This window comes from Cervus elaphus, chromosome 21, assembly GCF_910594005.1.
Source record: "Cervus elaphus chromosome 21, mCerEla1.1, whole genome shotgun sequence".
NCBI classification, from domain to species: Eukaryota; Metazoa; Chordata; class Mammalia; order Artiodactyla; family Cervidae; genus Cervus; species Cervus elaphus.
Genome location: NC_057835.1, coordinates 49318118 through 49334076, shown reverse-complemented (window position 1 = coordinate 49334076; position 15959 = coordinate 49318118).

Genomic DNA, 15959 nt, shown 5'->3' with positions numbered 1-15959 from the left:
ACACTCAGCAGTTCCTTCTGGCTCTCCCTTCAAAACAAATACAGAGTGTGACCACTCCTCTCCTCTTCCCCTATCACTACCCTGGCCCAACCTTTCAGGATCCTGCCTCTGAATTACTTTTTTAATTTTTATTGGAGTAAGTTGATTTACAGTGTTATATTTCTGCTGTACAGCAAAGATAATCAATTATACATATATATGTATACATATATATATGTGTGTGTGTGTATATATATATATATATATCTCCACTCTTTTTTAGATTCTGTTCTCAATAGGTCATTACAGAGTATTGAGAAGAGTTCCCTATGCAATACAGTAGGTTCTTATTAGTTATCTGCTTTATACATAGTAGGGTGTAGATGTCAATCACAATCTGGTTCACTTTGCTGCACAATAGAAAGTAACTTAATGTTGTAAAGCAACTGTACTCCAATAAAAATTAATAAAAAAAAAAACTGCCAATGAGAGTGGAATGTACCTTCATCCCAATGTGCATTACATGAAATATTTTTCAAGATGGGCTGCCTCTGAATTATTTTAGCTGTCTCCACTGTTGTTTGTTACACCCTACCCTCCCCAATCTGGGTCTCCTATAGTTTATTCTATTCAGAGAAATCCTGCTCAAATAAAAGTCAGACCATCCCTCCTCTGTTCAAACCGGCTCTGCACCCCCATGTCTTTCTAGAATAAGTGTCTTATATGATATGCCAACTGGAATTCCATCACCTCCACTAGTGCTTTTTTCATAGTGATGCTTCCTAAGGCCCACTTGACTTCACATTCCAGGATGTCTGGCTCTAGGTGAGTGATCACACCATTGTGATTATCTGGGTCATGAAGATTTTTCAGTATAGTTCTTCTGTGTATTCTTGGCACCTCTTCTTAATATCTTCTGCTTCTGTTAAGTCCATGCCATTTCTGTCCTTTATTGTGCCCATCTTTGCATGAAACGTTCCCTTGGTATCACTAATTTTCTTGAAGAGATCTCTAGTCTTTCCCATTCTATTGTCTTCCTCTATTTCTTTGCATTGATCACTAAGGAAGGTTTTCTTATCTCTCCTTGCTATTCTTTGGAACTCTGCATTCAAATGGGCATATCTTTCCTTTTCTCCTTTGCCTTTAGCTTCTCTTCTTTTCTGAGTTATTTGTAAGGCCTCCTCAGGCAACCATCTTTCCTTTTTGCCTTTCTTTTTCTTGGGGATGGTCCTGATCCCTGCCTCCTGTACAATGTCATGAACCTCCATCCATAGTTCCTTGGGCACTCTATCAGATCTAATCCCTTGAATCTATTTGTCATTTCCACTGTATAATTGTAAGGGATTTGATTTAGGTCATACCTGAGAGGTCTAGTGGTTTTCCTTACTTTCTTCAAGAGAGTTGGACTACAAAGAAAGCTGAGTGCCAAAGAATTGATGCTTTTGAACTGTGGTGTTGGAGAAGACTCTTAAGAGTCTCTTGGACTGCAAGGAGATCCAACCAGTCCATCCTAAAGGAGATCAGTCCTGAATATTCATTGCAAGGACTGATGCTGAAGCTGAAGCTCCAATACTTTGGTCACCTGATGAGAAGAATTGACTTACTGGAAAAGACCCTGATGCTGGGAAAGACTGAAGGTGGGAGGAGAAGGGGACGACAGAGGATGAGATGGTTGGATGGTATCACTGACTCGATGGATAAGAGTTTGCGCAAGCTTCGGAAGTTGGTGATGGACAGGGAAGCCTGGCGTGCTGCAGTCCATGGGGTCTCAAAGAGTTGGACATGACTTAGTGACTGAACTGAACTGAGTAGTATGCCAACCTCTTTCCACCTGCCAATGCTTGCAATGCGCTGGCCCCACAGACCTACTTGCTGGTCTGGAACATGCCAGGCAGCTCCCTTCTCAGTACCTCCCTGCTCAAGGCCCTCAAACCACTGGTCAGGTAAGAGAGATGACAAGGTGTCACTCTCAAGCTGAAAAGTTGATACTCAATACAACAGAGCCTGACTCCTTATCTCTCTCAGGTCACCACTCAAAGATTATCTACTATGTGATGTCTTCTATGACTAGTTTAATTAAACAACATTGTCTATCTCCTTTCTCTGATTTGGCTTCCTCCATAGCCCTTACCACCATTGACATAGTATATACTTCACTTTTTTTGTCTGTCATTTTATTAATGTCTTAGTGTATTCAGGAAGTCAACCATGAATATGCATTGGAAGGACTGATGCTGAAGCTGAAACTCCAATACTTTGGCCACCTGATGCGAAGAGCTGACTCAGTGGAAAAGACCCTGATGCTGGGAAGGCAGCATTGAAGGCAGGAGGAGAAGGGGACAACAGAGAATGAGATGGTTCGATAGCATCACTAACTCAATAGACATGAATTTGAGCAAACACCAGGAGATAGTCGAGGACAGAGGAGCCTGATGTGTTGCAGTCCATGGGGTCACAAAGAATTCGACACAACTTAGTGACTAAACAACAACAGTTTACTCTCTCTTCTCCCAACTAGAAGGTAAGCTCAGGTGGGCCAGGATTTTTCTTTATTTTCTTTGTTGCATTAGCTCCTGGGCTTAGAACAGTGTCAGGTACAAGTCAGGTGCTCAATAAAAGTTTGTTAAATAAACACTGAATGAGTCATAGAAAGAAACATCTGTAGCCTTTTCAGAAATAATCAGAACGATAATATTATGTAAAGAAAAGAACTCATGGACTTAAGCCCCTATGTTTTTAACTCTGCTGCTGCTGCTAAATCGCTTCAGTCGTGCCCGACTCTGTGCGACCCCATAGATGGCAGCCCACCAGGCTCCCCCATCCCTGGGATTCTCCAGGCAAGAACACTGGAGTGGGTTGCCATTTCCTTCTCCAATGCATGAAAGTGAAAAGTGAAAGTGAAGTCGTGTCCAACTCTTAGCGACCCATGGACTGCAACCTACCAGGCTCCTCCGTCCATGAGATTTTCCAGGCAAGAGAACTGGAGTGGGGTGCCATTGCCTTCTCCGGTTTTTAACTCTGAAAGATGTTAAAAAATGTTAAGAACCTTCTCAAGAATGCATAAAACTTCCCTGATTTGGGTATGTTTATCCATTAGCTCTCATCTCTTGCGAAGCAGAGCAAGGAGAAAAATCTTGTAAGTGGAAAGCAAACCATTGATTATACAAGTCAGAAAACAAACTGCTAATGAGTTTCAAATTGCTACGATGTATGTGTTAAGGTACAATTGAAGGCGCTAATAGATCTTAAGTTGTATATGATTTTGAACTGTCATGGTTATTTCAGTGATTCGCTTGATCTTCCTAAATACTTTCCCAAGGACTCAATTCATTTCAACAAGTATTTATTGAAGGCCTGCATGAGCCAATACCTGGAGCACACTTTTTGATAAAAAAGGGAAATGAGACTGGCCTTCCATTTGTAACACAAATACCGACTTTTTTTCAGTTCCCAATTTTTGTTTAGATCTGGGCATATGTTGCAGAGATGGTAATTCCTCTGGGAGAAATCAACAGCCCCCTAAGTCAATAAAAGAAAATGATGCCCATGTCAAAATATTATGGAGAGGCAGAGACACTAACACTGAATCCAAGCTTGAAAAGTAAGGTGATGAGGGGAATGGGATAGGGCTTCATAATAGAAAGAAGAGGATTTGTGCTCCAAGGGCTTCCTGGGTAACTCAGCTGGTAAAGAATCCACCTGCAATGCAAGAGACCTCAGTTCAATTCCTGGATTGGGAAGTTCCCCTGGAAAAGGGATAGGCTACCCCTCCAATATTCTTGGGTTTCCCTGGTGGCTCAGATTGTAAAGAATCGGCCTGCAATGAGGGAGACCAGGGTTTGATCCCTGGGTTGGGAAGATCCCCTGGAGGAGAGCATGGCAATCCACTCCGGTATTCTTGCCTGGAGAATCCCATGGACAGAGGAGCCTGGCGGGCTAGAGTCAGCGGGATCACAAAGAGTCGGACACGGGTGAGTGACTAAGCACAAGCACGTTAGACCTATGTGACTGTTGCACAGTGCGTGTAAGGTGAGGAGACAGAGTTGAAAAAAAATCTTTAGTTGTTGTAGACATACGGATTAAAGATAACATGTGTAAAGCACAATATCTGGCACACAGTAGATGTTCAACAGTGGTAGGTATTATAAACAAGCAGGGAAAAAGTGAATATAGTCCACTAATTGAGACGTTAAGAACCAAAATATCTGTTCTGCAATGCTTAGGAAAATTTGACACTTTTGCTGTCTCTTAACCACATCCCCAACCTCCCAACTTCTGTTTGAATCCTGTATGTCTTTTCAATTGTCTTGGCTATGTGTATTCATGAAGAAGCAGAAAGAAAAATGGAGACCTGATCTCTAAGCTCCTGCTCTAGCTTTACAGAGATGGAACAAGGGATATAATAAAAAAACTCTGATGGAGTCCCCTTCAGTTATGGGGGCATAACCTCCTTTTAGACCAATCTTCCCCCTTCTAACAATTATAGACTCTGGGGAAAAAAATAAACCTGAAGATTCTGAAGAGTAAACAAAAGCAGGAAGATTATGGAGGAAAGTATAGAAATGTGGAGCAGCAACAAGCATGGGGTAAATTCTGCATTTTCCTATGGTTTTGCCCCAGACTTGGGCTACACTAACAGAATTATTGAAACTCAAGAAGCTAAAACTACAAGAGAAGCTCCACCATCTTTCTTGAAAGAAGAACCAAGGAAAGAGCCTGCACAACAGCCAACACTGGACGGTGGAAAGAGAATCCCAGAGGCGTAAATCCCTAATCCTATGCATGAAAATTTTTTTAAAAGGTTCAGGTTGACACTTTAACCAAGGATATGTGGGACATATTTAAAACAATACAGCAAAGGCCTAAAGAATTGAACTAAAATTTAGATTACTGCCCACAGAAAGTAAGAAAAGAGTTATAGCTTATGTTGTACCAAATTACTTGATGGTAAAAAAGGAAACATCAGCAAAGTTTCTCAGAGGAATGTAATAGAACCCAGAGTCTATACAACAAAACTTTCAGAATGCCCATGATAGAATCCAAAATACTCCAAAACACAAAGAAGCAGAAAAATACAACAAATTCTCAATGACCTAAAATTCCACAAGAAGCTAAAATTTGAAAGTTATACCAAAGAACTTGAATCCAGAATCTAAAAAGAACCCTAACAACATTCCAGTTTACAAATGTGCAAAAGATTTGACAGACATGTCATAAAAGATACACATGTGGACAATAAGCACATGGAAAAATGTTCCTCATCAATAAACAATGATATACATAAATTAAATACTTTTCATAAGAATTAGAATTAAAAACACTCATAATACCAAGTGCTGGGGGTGATCTCACCTCAAACTGTTGGTGGGAATGTCAAATTGTACAAATGCTTTGGAAAACAGTTTAGCAGATTTGTTAAAATTTAAACAAACACTATCTATAAGCCAGGGAATCCATTATCTATAACCTGATTCTATATGAAAACATGTTCACAGATGTTCATAGCAGCTTCATTTGTAATATTTTATGCCGGGGTCCAGCCCCAGCAGGATCCAGGAGAACCCTCAGGATGAATGGCGTCGGCGAGAGAAGACAGACAGACACACACACACACAGACGTTGCGTAGAAGAGGTAGCTTTTTTTTTTTTATTTTTAGGATAGCTCAGTTTTTATAAAATGAATGTTACCTCCCCCTTAAGTCACCACATATTACATCAGATATTGGTTTATGCTTCCGTCAATATTTTTTCCCCCATGTTTTCCCCCTAAGCATTCATCTAGAACGCTTCTGATTACAGGGTTTATACTTAAATATCCCGTACAGAATCTTCTTGCCTCAATGGCCTAACATTCTCACGCTAACAAAAACAATGTTTCATAAATCTCAGGTATAGTGTAAATTCTTTGGACAATAAAACAATACATGGGAAGGGTTACAGTAACATGTTTGACATTTCTGAAAATAGTACCATGAGAAAAACCTGATATTTTTCTTTACCTGAAACCACAAAATCTCAATTTACAACGATTAACTATTAAACAGCAAAAACACCTCTAAAGCGGCAAAACACCTCTATTAATAGTAAAATAATGGCAGTAAAGCTGGTTAATATAAATCTTCTATTAAAATCTTATATACCCCATTTTCTAACTTTACAAAAATACCCATAATATCCCATATTGTTTAAAGAAAGGGAAACAATGAACAAGTAGCAGCAAGGAAATAGCAATAGTGAAAACCCTTTCAACCAAGGAGAAAGTAAACTAAACCAGTACATCTACTTCTAAATCTAAACACCCCTACTCTTTTCTATTCTAGAACATTATAATCTTTTAAGCAAGCAGCCAAACTATACCTGTGGCCTTTTCTTTTTTGACTTGATGTTCATGGTCGTGTCCTGAGCCAGAGCAATCATCAGCATTTCCAAAAAGGTTTGGACTTTTCCAGCGAGGCCTTATTACTATATATTATTATTTCCAAAAATTAATAGAAAGCCCAACAACAGTAAGACAGAAGGAAGAAAGGGACATACCGGGCCCTTGGGACAACCTCGAGGGGGAGAGCTGCCTTGCAGGTTCCTTTCTCGTCCCGTGACCGGGACAACCTCGAGGGGAAGAGCTGCCTTGCAGGTTCCTTTCTCGTCCCGGCGGCTCCCAACAATTTTAAAAGTGGAAATGACCCAAATATCCACCAGGAGCGAATAGATAAAATATGGTATGACCATATAGTGGAATAGTACTTAACAGTCAAAAGGTCAGTCAGTTCAGTTCAGTCGCTCAGTTGTGTTCGACTCCTTACGACCCCATGAATCGCAGCACGCCAGGCCTCCCTGTCCATCACAAACTCCTGGAGTTTACCCGAACTCATGTCCATCGAGTCCGTGATGCCATCCAGCCATCTCATCCTCCATCGTCCCCTTCTCCTCCTGCCCCCAATCCCTCCCAGCATCAGGGTCTTTTCCAATGAGTCAACTCTTCACGTGAGGTGGCCAAAGTATTGGAGTTTCAGCTTCAGCATCAGTCCTTCCAATGAACACCCAGGGCTGATCTCCTTTAGGATGGACTGGTTGGATCTCCTTGCAGTCCAAGGGACTCTCAAGAGTCTTCTCCAACACCACAGTTTAAAAGCATCAATTCTTTGGCACGCAGGTTTCTTCACAGTCCAACTCTCACATCCATACATGACCACTGGAAAAACCATAGCCTTGACTAGATGGACCTTTGTTGGCAAAGTAATGTCTCTGCTTTTTATTTTTATTTTATTTATTTTTTTTATTAGTTGGAGGCTAATTACTTCACAACATTTCAGTGGGTTTTGTCATACATTGATATGAATCAGCCATAGAGTTACACGTATTCCCCATCCCGATCCCCCCTCCCACCTCCTTCTCCACCCGATTCCTCTGGGTCTTCCCAGTGTCTCTGCTTTTTAATATGGTATTTAGGTTGGTCATAACTTTCCTTCCAAGGAGTAAGCGTCTTTTAATTTCCTTCCAATGAACACCCAGGACTGATGTCCTTTAGGATGGACTGGTTGGATCTCCTTGCAGTCCAAGGGACTCTCAAAAGTCTTCTCCAACACCACAGTTCAAAAGCATCAATTCTTCGGCACTCAGGTTTCTTCACAGTCCAACTCTCACATCCATACATGACCACTGGAAAAACCACAACCTTGACTAGGTGGACCTTTGTTGGCAAAGTAATGTCTCTGCTTTTTTTTTTTATGTCTCTGCTTTTTAATATGCTCTCTAGGTTGATCATAACTTTCCTTCCAAGGAGTAAGCATCTTTTAATTTCACAGCTGCAATCACCATCTGCAGTGATTTTGGAACCCAAAAAAATAAAGTCTGACACTGTTTCCACTGTCTCCCCATCTATTTCCCATGAGGTGATGGGACCAGATGCCATGATCTTAGTTTTCTGAATGTTAAGCTTTAAGCCAACTTTTTCACTCTCCTCTTTCACTTCACCAACAGGCTTTTTAGTTCCTCTTCACTCTCTGCCATAAGGGTGGTGTCATCTGCATATCTGAGGTTATTGATTAAGGTAGCTAGGTCCAAAAAATAGAACTAAAAGCAATACTTTTGAATTTTATGCTAGGAAATGTTAAAGTCTAATTTGAGATGAACAAACAGGGCTTTCTTCCCATTTATGACTTTGCTCATGCAAAGGGAACCAATGGATCTGATTATTAGTATTCAAAGCATAAAGCAGGTCTTAGTTGTCTGAGTTTTAATTGAAAAACACATTAGGAATATGTTTTTAGATGGACTTTAAAACTTCCCCAGGGCTTATTCCAGATCTTTGTCTGTGGGCCTTTATTTCTGTCATTAGGACAAGGATGACAGAAAGCACAGTTCCTTATCCTGATGAACTTTTTTCCTAACATGTGAGACTTAAATGTAAGTCTCTCAAACTGCATAGCATCCCATATCTCAGGCTTTCAGTGTAGTCACAGAAAGGGACTTGATTCAGGCTGCCAAGTATTTATTAAATTTTCATAACATGTCTAGTACTGCGTTAGGCACTTTGAGGAAGGAGGGGATCCATGGCATGTGTCACAGTCCCTGCTTTCATCAGTGGATAAATTAACCAAGCATGCATAAAACAATTAAGGAATAATGAATGATATAATAATATATGTCAAAAGCATTTTAGTGATTGAACTATAAATGTAATTAAAAGATGGAAGAAAAAAGAAGCACTAAGATAGAGAAAGGAGTGAAAGATTTGACATCTGGATTTAAGAAAGCTAGTTAGGATTGAGCCAAAGTGGGGAAATCATTTAATATACTCTTCATTTGTTCACTCATTTAATGGCTATTAAAAATCTACAATGTCCTAGGCATTGAGCTAAATGCTAAGAACACAATGGTGAAGAAATATGTACCTTCTCCTTATTCCACATGTAGCTTCTAGACTAATGGAAGGAGTAGTCATCAAATAAATAAATGTGCAAGTAAAGATATCATTGCAAAGGATGACTAGTGCTATGAAAGGATGGAACAGGAAGTGCTCAGAATAAGACAGAGATCACATTTCATTTGGGAAGGTCTAAGGGAGTAACATTTCACTTGGAATTTAAATGAAGAGGAAGCCAGCAGGGAAGTGTTGGGAGTGAGTGAGGTGGGGTAAAGTAATTCACAGCGTGGGAAGAACCTGTAGGAAAACTCCGAGGTTGGAAAGAACTTGGCACCTTCGAAAAGCTTCAAGGACAATGCGACAATGCTCAGTGCATGGGTGCAAAAAAGGCAAGAGCTAAGAAAAGGTAGGACATGAACAGAACATGCAGGACCCCATCAGGCATTTTCAGGAGTCCAGAGCTTATATGCAAATTTGTGAGCAACTTGTACATCCTCTGAGGTCAAATAAATTACGGTAGAAAGATGGTGCATGAGGTTTCATGGTCCTGAAATGCAAGCTTCTTCCAGTCATCCCTTCCAACACTACCAGCCTCTGTCAGTCTCTGCCTCTCTTTGAGTTCATTTCTTGTCTAGCTCCCAACTACCCCGTTCCCTTAGATTACTGCCTGATTCACTCTTTCTTTCCCCTTCAAAGTCCTGAGAAACACTTTCTGATTATCCCAGTTTATCACTTTCATCCTTGTTTGAGCAGAGCTTTTTGTACAAAGTCAGGTGATATACTGCTGGTCAGCGTACACACTGGTTGCCCTTGGGTCACATGACCATCCCTAATCATCAGCTGGGACCAGGAATCACATAGTATGGAAATGGACACCTAAGACTGCCACCTAAGTAGGAAGAACAGTTCCCCTTAGAAAGGACCCTGACGACGGCAAGAACCATGACTGGTCTGCTCCACACAGTGAGAAAGAAAGACTGCTTAAGCAAAGTAGAAGTAAAAACAGGACGCCTTGAGAAATCAGAGAGACTGAGACTTTTTATGGAGATGACTGGAATCATATGAAGGAGACAAACACAGACGGACATGATGAAGGTGGAGTTTCAGGGAGACAAGTAGGTTTATCTTAATTCTCTACTTCTTTTGCAATTAGACCATGAGTTGAGATTTAAAGGACATAATATTGCCTTTCTTTTAACCTGGCAGAACAAATACGATGAGAAATAGGTACAGAAAATTCAAAGGGATGAAGGTAAAATATCAGCCTTTTCCTAGAATATCAGCTAGGTTATAGAATATGGTTTTCTGTTGCCTTTCTCTTGAATTGCCAATCAGTCCCAGGCAGGGTAGGGACAGCGCCTGAGGGAGAGTAGGTGAGGATACTGCACTGTGGAGGCTAGCCTAAGGAAGGGAAAGAAGGTGGAAGGAGGGGAGATGGCTTGATTGATTCTAGATCCAGTCTCATCACTCATTCACCTCTCTGACCTTGAGAAAAAGTGAAAGTAGAAGCTGTTTGTCATGACTGGTCCTTTCTGAAAACTTGGCCACTGACAAGTCAGTACTTTCTCCCAACATTATTGCTCTCCTGAACATTTTCGATTCCTCACCCCTGATTTGTCTGTTTTGTCCTTTGCCAAAACACGAGGTGCCTCCCCGCTCCTCTGCCACACCATTATCTGCTACTCCTCTCTCAAAAATCTGCTCAAAATTCAATCTGTACATGATGTTCTCCTAAGAGAAATGCATTGGGTTACCATACCTTAATAATTTTACCTCTCAGAATGTGTTAACATTTTAAAATACAGGTATTTTCACTTTACATCATTACCCTCAGTTCAGTTCAGTTGCTCAGTCGTGTCTGACTGTGACCCCATGAACCGCAGCATGCGAGGCCTCCTTGTCCATCACCAACTCCTGGAATCCACCCAAACCCATGTTCACCGAGACAATGATGCCATCCATCCATCTCATCCTCCATCGTCCCCTTCTCCTCCTGCCCCCAATCCCTCCCAGCATCAGGGTCTTTTCAAATGAGCCAGCTCTTCACATCAAGTGGCCAAAGTACTGGAGTTTCAGCTTCAGTTTCAGAAGGACATCAGTCCTTCCAGTGAACACCCAGGACTGATCTCCTTTAGGATGGACTGGTTGAATCTCCTTGCAGTCCAAGGGAGTCTCAAAAGTCTTCTCCAACACCACAGTTCAAAAGCATCAATTCTTCGGCACTCAGCCTTCTTTATAGTCCAACTCTCACATCCATACATGACCACTGGAAAAACCATAGCCTTGATCAGACGTACCTTTGTTGGCAAAGGAATGTCTCTGCTTTTTAATATGCTGTCTAGGTTGGTCATAACTTTCCTTCTAAGGAGTAAGCATCTTTTAATTTCATGGCTGCAATCACCATCTGCAGTGATTTTGGAGCCCAGAAAAATAAAGTCAGCCACTGTTTCCCCATTTATCTGCTATGAAGTGATGGGACCAGATGCCATGATCTTAGTTTTCTGAATGTTGAGCTTTAAGCCAAGTTTTTCACTCTCCTCTTTCACTTTCATCAAGAGGCTCTTTTAGTTCTTCTTCACTTTCTGCCATAAGGGTGGTGTTATCTGCATATGTGAGGTCATTGATATTTCTCCCGGCAATCTTGATTCCAGCTTGTGCTTCTTCCAGCCCCAGCATTTCTCATGATGTACTCTGCATGTAAGTTAAATAAGCAGGGTGACAATATACAGCCTTGACGGACTCCTTTTCCTATTTGGAACCAGTCTGTTGTTGATCCAGCATGATGATCCAGCAGATGTTGGCAATTTGCTCTCTGGATCCTCTGCATTTTCTAAATCCAGCTTGAACATCTGGAAGTTCACGGTTCACATATTGCTGAAGCCTGGCTTGGAGAATTTTAAGCATTACCCATCATTACCCTAACTAAACAAAATTGGTTGTAAGATGAGTCTCTCTAAAGCAATCGATGAAGGACCCTGTTTTTCAGATCAGAAGTTTTCAACAAGGTAAGGTGGGAGGTGGGGAAATAAATTATATCAAAATACATATGGAATTGAGGGGCTAAGGTAAGAAAGAGAGACAAAAAAAACTGTAATTTGAGAGTTTCCCAGGCATCCCCTTAGATACTGAAGCAGTAGATTGGGGCAGGGTGAATGCAGCCAATACTGATATTTTTAAACAAGTATCCAATCATTCTAATATCCTAAGGAATCTGAAGATCACGCTTTAGACCATTAACAGTAATGTAGAAGGCTTTCCATCCAGAACTCCATGAAAAAGTTTGAAACAAACAAACTTCAAAAGAAGTCATAGCAGACAAGGGTACTAAAAATTCTGACAGGTGAATTATTCACTTTATTCTGTCTCACTTACAACTCACCTTGAAGTATCAATAATCACAAAGCCCTTATAATAAGTTTTTGCTGGTTTGTTTGATGGCCATACAACTCAAAAAGCAGTAGAATATTGACTTCAAGCACAACAAAAGAATAACCATCAACCATTATCAGCTTATGTAATTGTGAGACAACCCACCACAAACAATAGGCAAACTCATATACAGCTTGAGTTTTTCCATCCCAAACTATGCTTGCTTATTTAAAGCCTCATGCTCTCATTAATGGTGTTTACAAACATCTCCTGATCCCTGCTAAATGTTTCTGAATAGCAGATTTTGGATGGCGATATATGTGACACCTACAGAAAAAAGAGACATTAAGTGCTTAAACACCTAAAACAGTTTACCAGCTCACACAAGGTCTCTAAACTTGGGGGAGGAACCATTCTTCAGTGTGAAGTAGTGACTTAATTCATGCATTTCTTAAGTATGGAATTCTAACTGAGCATTTATGAAGCAAAGAAAACCTTTACTAATGAACCTTCAGGGACAAGTTAGCATAGTCTGTTAAATTGGGATACTAATTAGGTGTAGGCAATAGTCTAAATCAACCTAAATGCTTGTTAGTTGGACCAATTATAGGTGCCCAATAAGTGTTTGTTTAAATTCAATAATTCTGTATCCAGAGGGAATATTCTTGACATGAGTGGCTGAAGTGAAAAATATAGTCTATTAGTCATGAATAAATTGTGCACAAATGGGCATTTCAACATCACTATTGGCAGGCCAAGGTCATGTCAATGATGGTTTACACCCAATCCTTTGATTTGCTAGGTCCTAGTGTTAAAATTTCCAAATGTCCCTAGGTTAGTTTGAAGCTTTTCTATGGCACGTGTGAGTTCATGAAAAGTGTAAGAGTTTAGGAGTGAAACGGGTTATAGACCAGCTTAAGCCCACTAAACTATGTAAAGACAATGCAAATCTGGTTTCCATTGTGCTGACTTGAGAGGGGTTTTCCCTCCATTATATCTTTCCATAATCTATATTTCTCTCTTCCCTACCCCAAGTGTCCACTGCTTTCCAGTCAGTGTACTCTCAAATATTGGCTTTTAGGTTCAGACTAACAACAGTGACCTGTAACCTTTGATCCAACTAGCACAGTGTCCTAACTCCACAAAACATCCCAGAATTGTTCATCTCCTAGGTGCTCGGTTTCCCAGGTGGCTCAGTGGTAAAGAATTCACCTGCCAACGGAGGAGATGGAGATGGGAGTTCAATCCCTTGGTCAAGAAGATCCCCTGGTGGAGGAAATGGCAACCCATTCCAGGATTCTTGCCTGGAAAACTCCACGGACAGAAGAGCCTGGCAAACTACAGTCCATGGGGTCTCAAAGAGTTGGACATGACTGAACAACTGAGCATGCCCAGGTACTAGAAAGTGCAGAGGTGAGCACTTTCTGTGGGAACAGAAGCAAAGCTAACTCCACTCCTGAAATTACACAAGAGCTTGTGGCACCGCTGGGGATGGTGCACCAGGTCAAAAGGGGCTCTGGTCTGTTTTTTGGATCATTTAAAGGAGAGGCGGTAAATCATTGTATCGGGAGAACCTATGCTGGAATCAGGAAGAGCTAAATGGAGCTCAGGGCAAATTCCAAAGTTGCCACTTCAGCAGCTAGAATTAGATTCAGTCACATGTGACAAAAAATGTCCCCAAATAAGAGCTCATTTGAGCTGCAGCCACAATGTCTGAATTCCAGTTGGAAGGAGAAATTGTAGGCTCTCTTCTTTTTGTCCACCTCTCAAGCTTTATTGAAGAATAACTGGTATACAAAGAACTGCACACAATTAATGTACACAATTTGGTGAGTTTGGACATATGTATATACTCATTTTACCATCATCACAATCAGGGTAATAAATGTATTCATCACCTCCAGCAATTTCCTTGTGTCCCTTTGGGGTTGTGTGTGCGTGTGTTAAGGATACAATATGAGATTAACCCTCTTAACACATTTTAAAGTATACAATATCTTATTAACTATACCTACTATATTGTACAACACATCTCTGGAACTTTCTCATCTTACATAACTGTAACCTTTATCCATTAGAATTCCCCATAAACCTCTGTCTCCATTCCCGGTAACCAACATTCTATTGTCTACTTCTATACATTTGACTATTTTAGGCCCCTCATATAAGATGAATCATGGCTGCATTTGATCTTCTGTGACTGACTTAATTAACTTAGCATAACATCTTGTAGGTCTATCCTTGTTATCACAAGGGATGGAATTTGCTTCTTTTTAAAGGTTGAAATACATGCACGCATCACATTTTCTTTGTCCATTCATCTGTCGATGACTGTTTGGGTCATTTCTACATCTCTGCTATTGTGAATAATGCTGCAATGAACATGGGAATGTAGATATCTCTTTGAAATCCTCATTTCAATTCTTCTGGATATATACTCAGAAACGTGATTGCTACATAATATGGTAGTTTTATTTTTAAGTTTTTGAGGAACCTCCATACTCTTTCCACAGTGGCTGTTCCAATTCACATTCCTACCACCAGTGCACAAAGGTTCCCTTCTCCACACTGTAGCCAACTCCTACCTCTTATGTTTGATAATAGCCATTTTAATAGCTGCGAGGTGATATCTCCTTGTGATTTTGATTTGCATTTCCCTGGTGGTTAGTGATGTGGCACATTTTCCCATGGACTCTTTGGCCATGTTTACATCTTCTTTAGAAAAATATCTATTGAGAGCCTCTGCCAAATTTTTAGATGAATTATTTATCCTTTTGCTATTTAGTGGTATAAGTTCCTATACATTTTGGATATTAGCCCCTTATGTGAATATTATGGCTTGCAAAATATTTTCTCCCCTTCCACAGGTGCCTGTTTGTTTCATTGGTTATCATGCTGTACAGACAGCTCCCTTCTTTTAGACATAACTACCAATAGCCTCACATGTCACCCATGCTTCTAACCCACTGGCTATGACCCAGTAAAACAGCCTTGCCAACATGTAATGAAGACTGAGACATATTTTCACCCTGATGTCTATTAAAATCAAATATTCTGTTGCAAAGGAAAAGGGCAGCATAGTTCCTGGACTGAACACATAGTTGCTGTCTCACTTCACCATTTTTTGAACAGGATGTCAGGCAAGAATTTACCACTGAATATTCCTATTCTTTAAATTAAGATACCTCCTTTTACAGCAGTATCTGACACTTTTCACCAAGAGCTCCTTTCTGAAATAACCTGTGCTTCCTGTGACTTCCATGGTATGATATTATCTTGGTTTTCCTTCAATCTCACAGGCTATTGTCAACTTTGTTATTATGGCCTTCTTTTCCTGGTTTCTGTCCCTTAGTATTCCTATTGCCTCTGTCCTAGGACAACTTTATTCCTTACTTCTAACTTTACCTATTTCTTCTCACTGTTATACATGTGAGCATATTTATTGAATACTTATGCTTTGAACTATAAGTATTTTATATTCAGAATCTCACTTAATACTATCAACAATTCCAAAGGTTTCCCATCATGCGAAATGCTGGGATGGATGAAGCACAAGCTAGATTCAAGATTGCCAGGAGAAATACCAATAATCTCAGATATGCAGATGACACCATCCTTATGGCAAAGAAGAAGGCAAAGAAGAACTAAAAAACTTTCTTGAAAGTGAAAAAGGAGAGTGAAAAAGTTGGCTTGAAACTCAACATCAAAAAAATGAAGATCATGGCATCTGGTCCCATCACTTCATGCA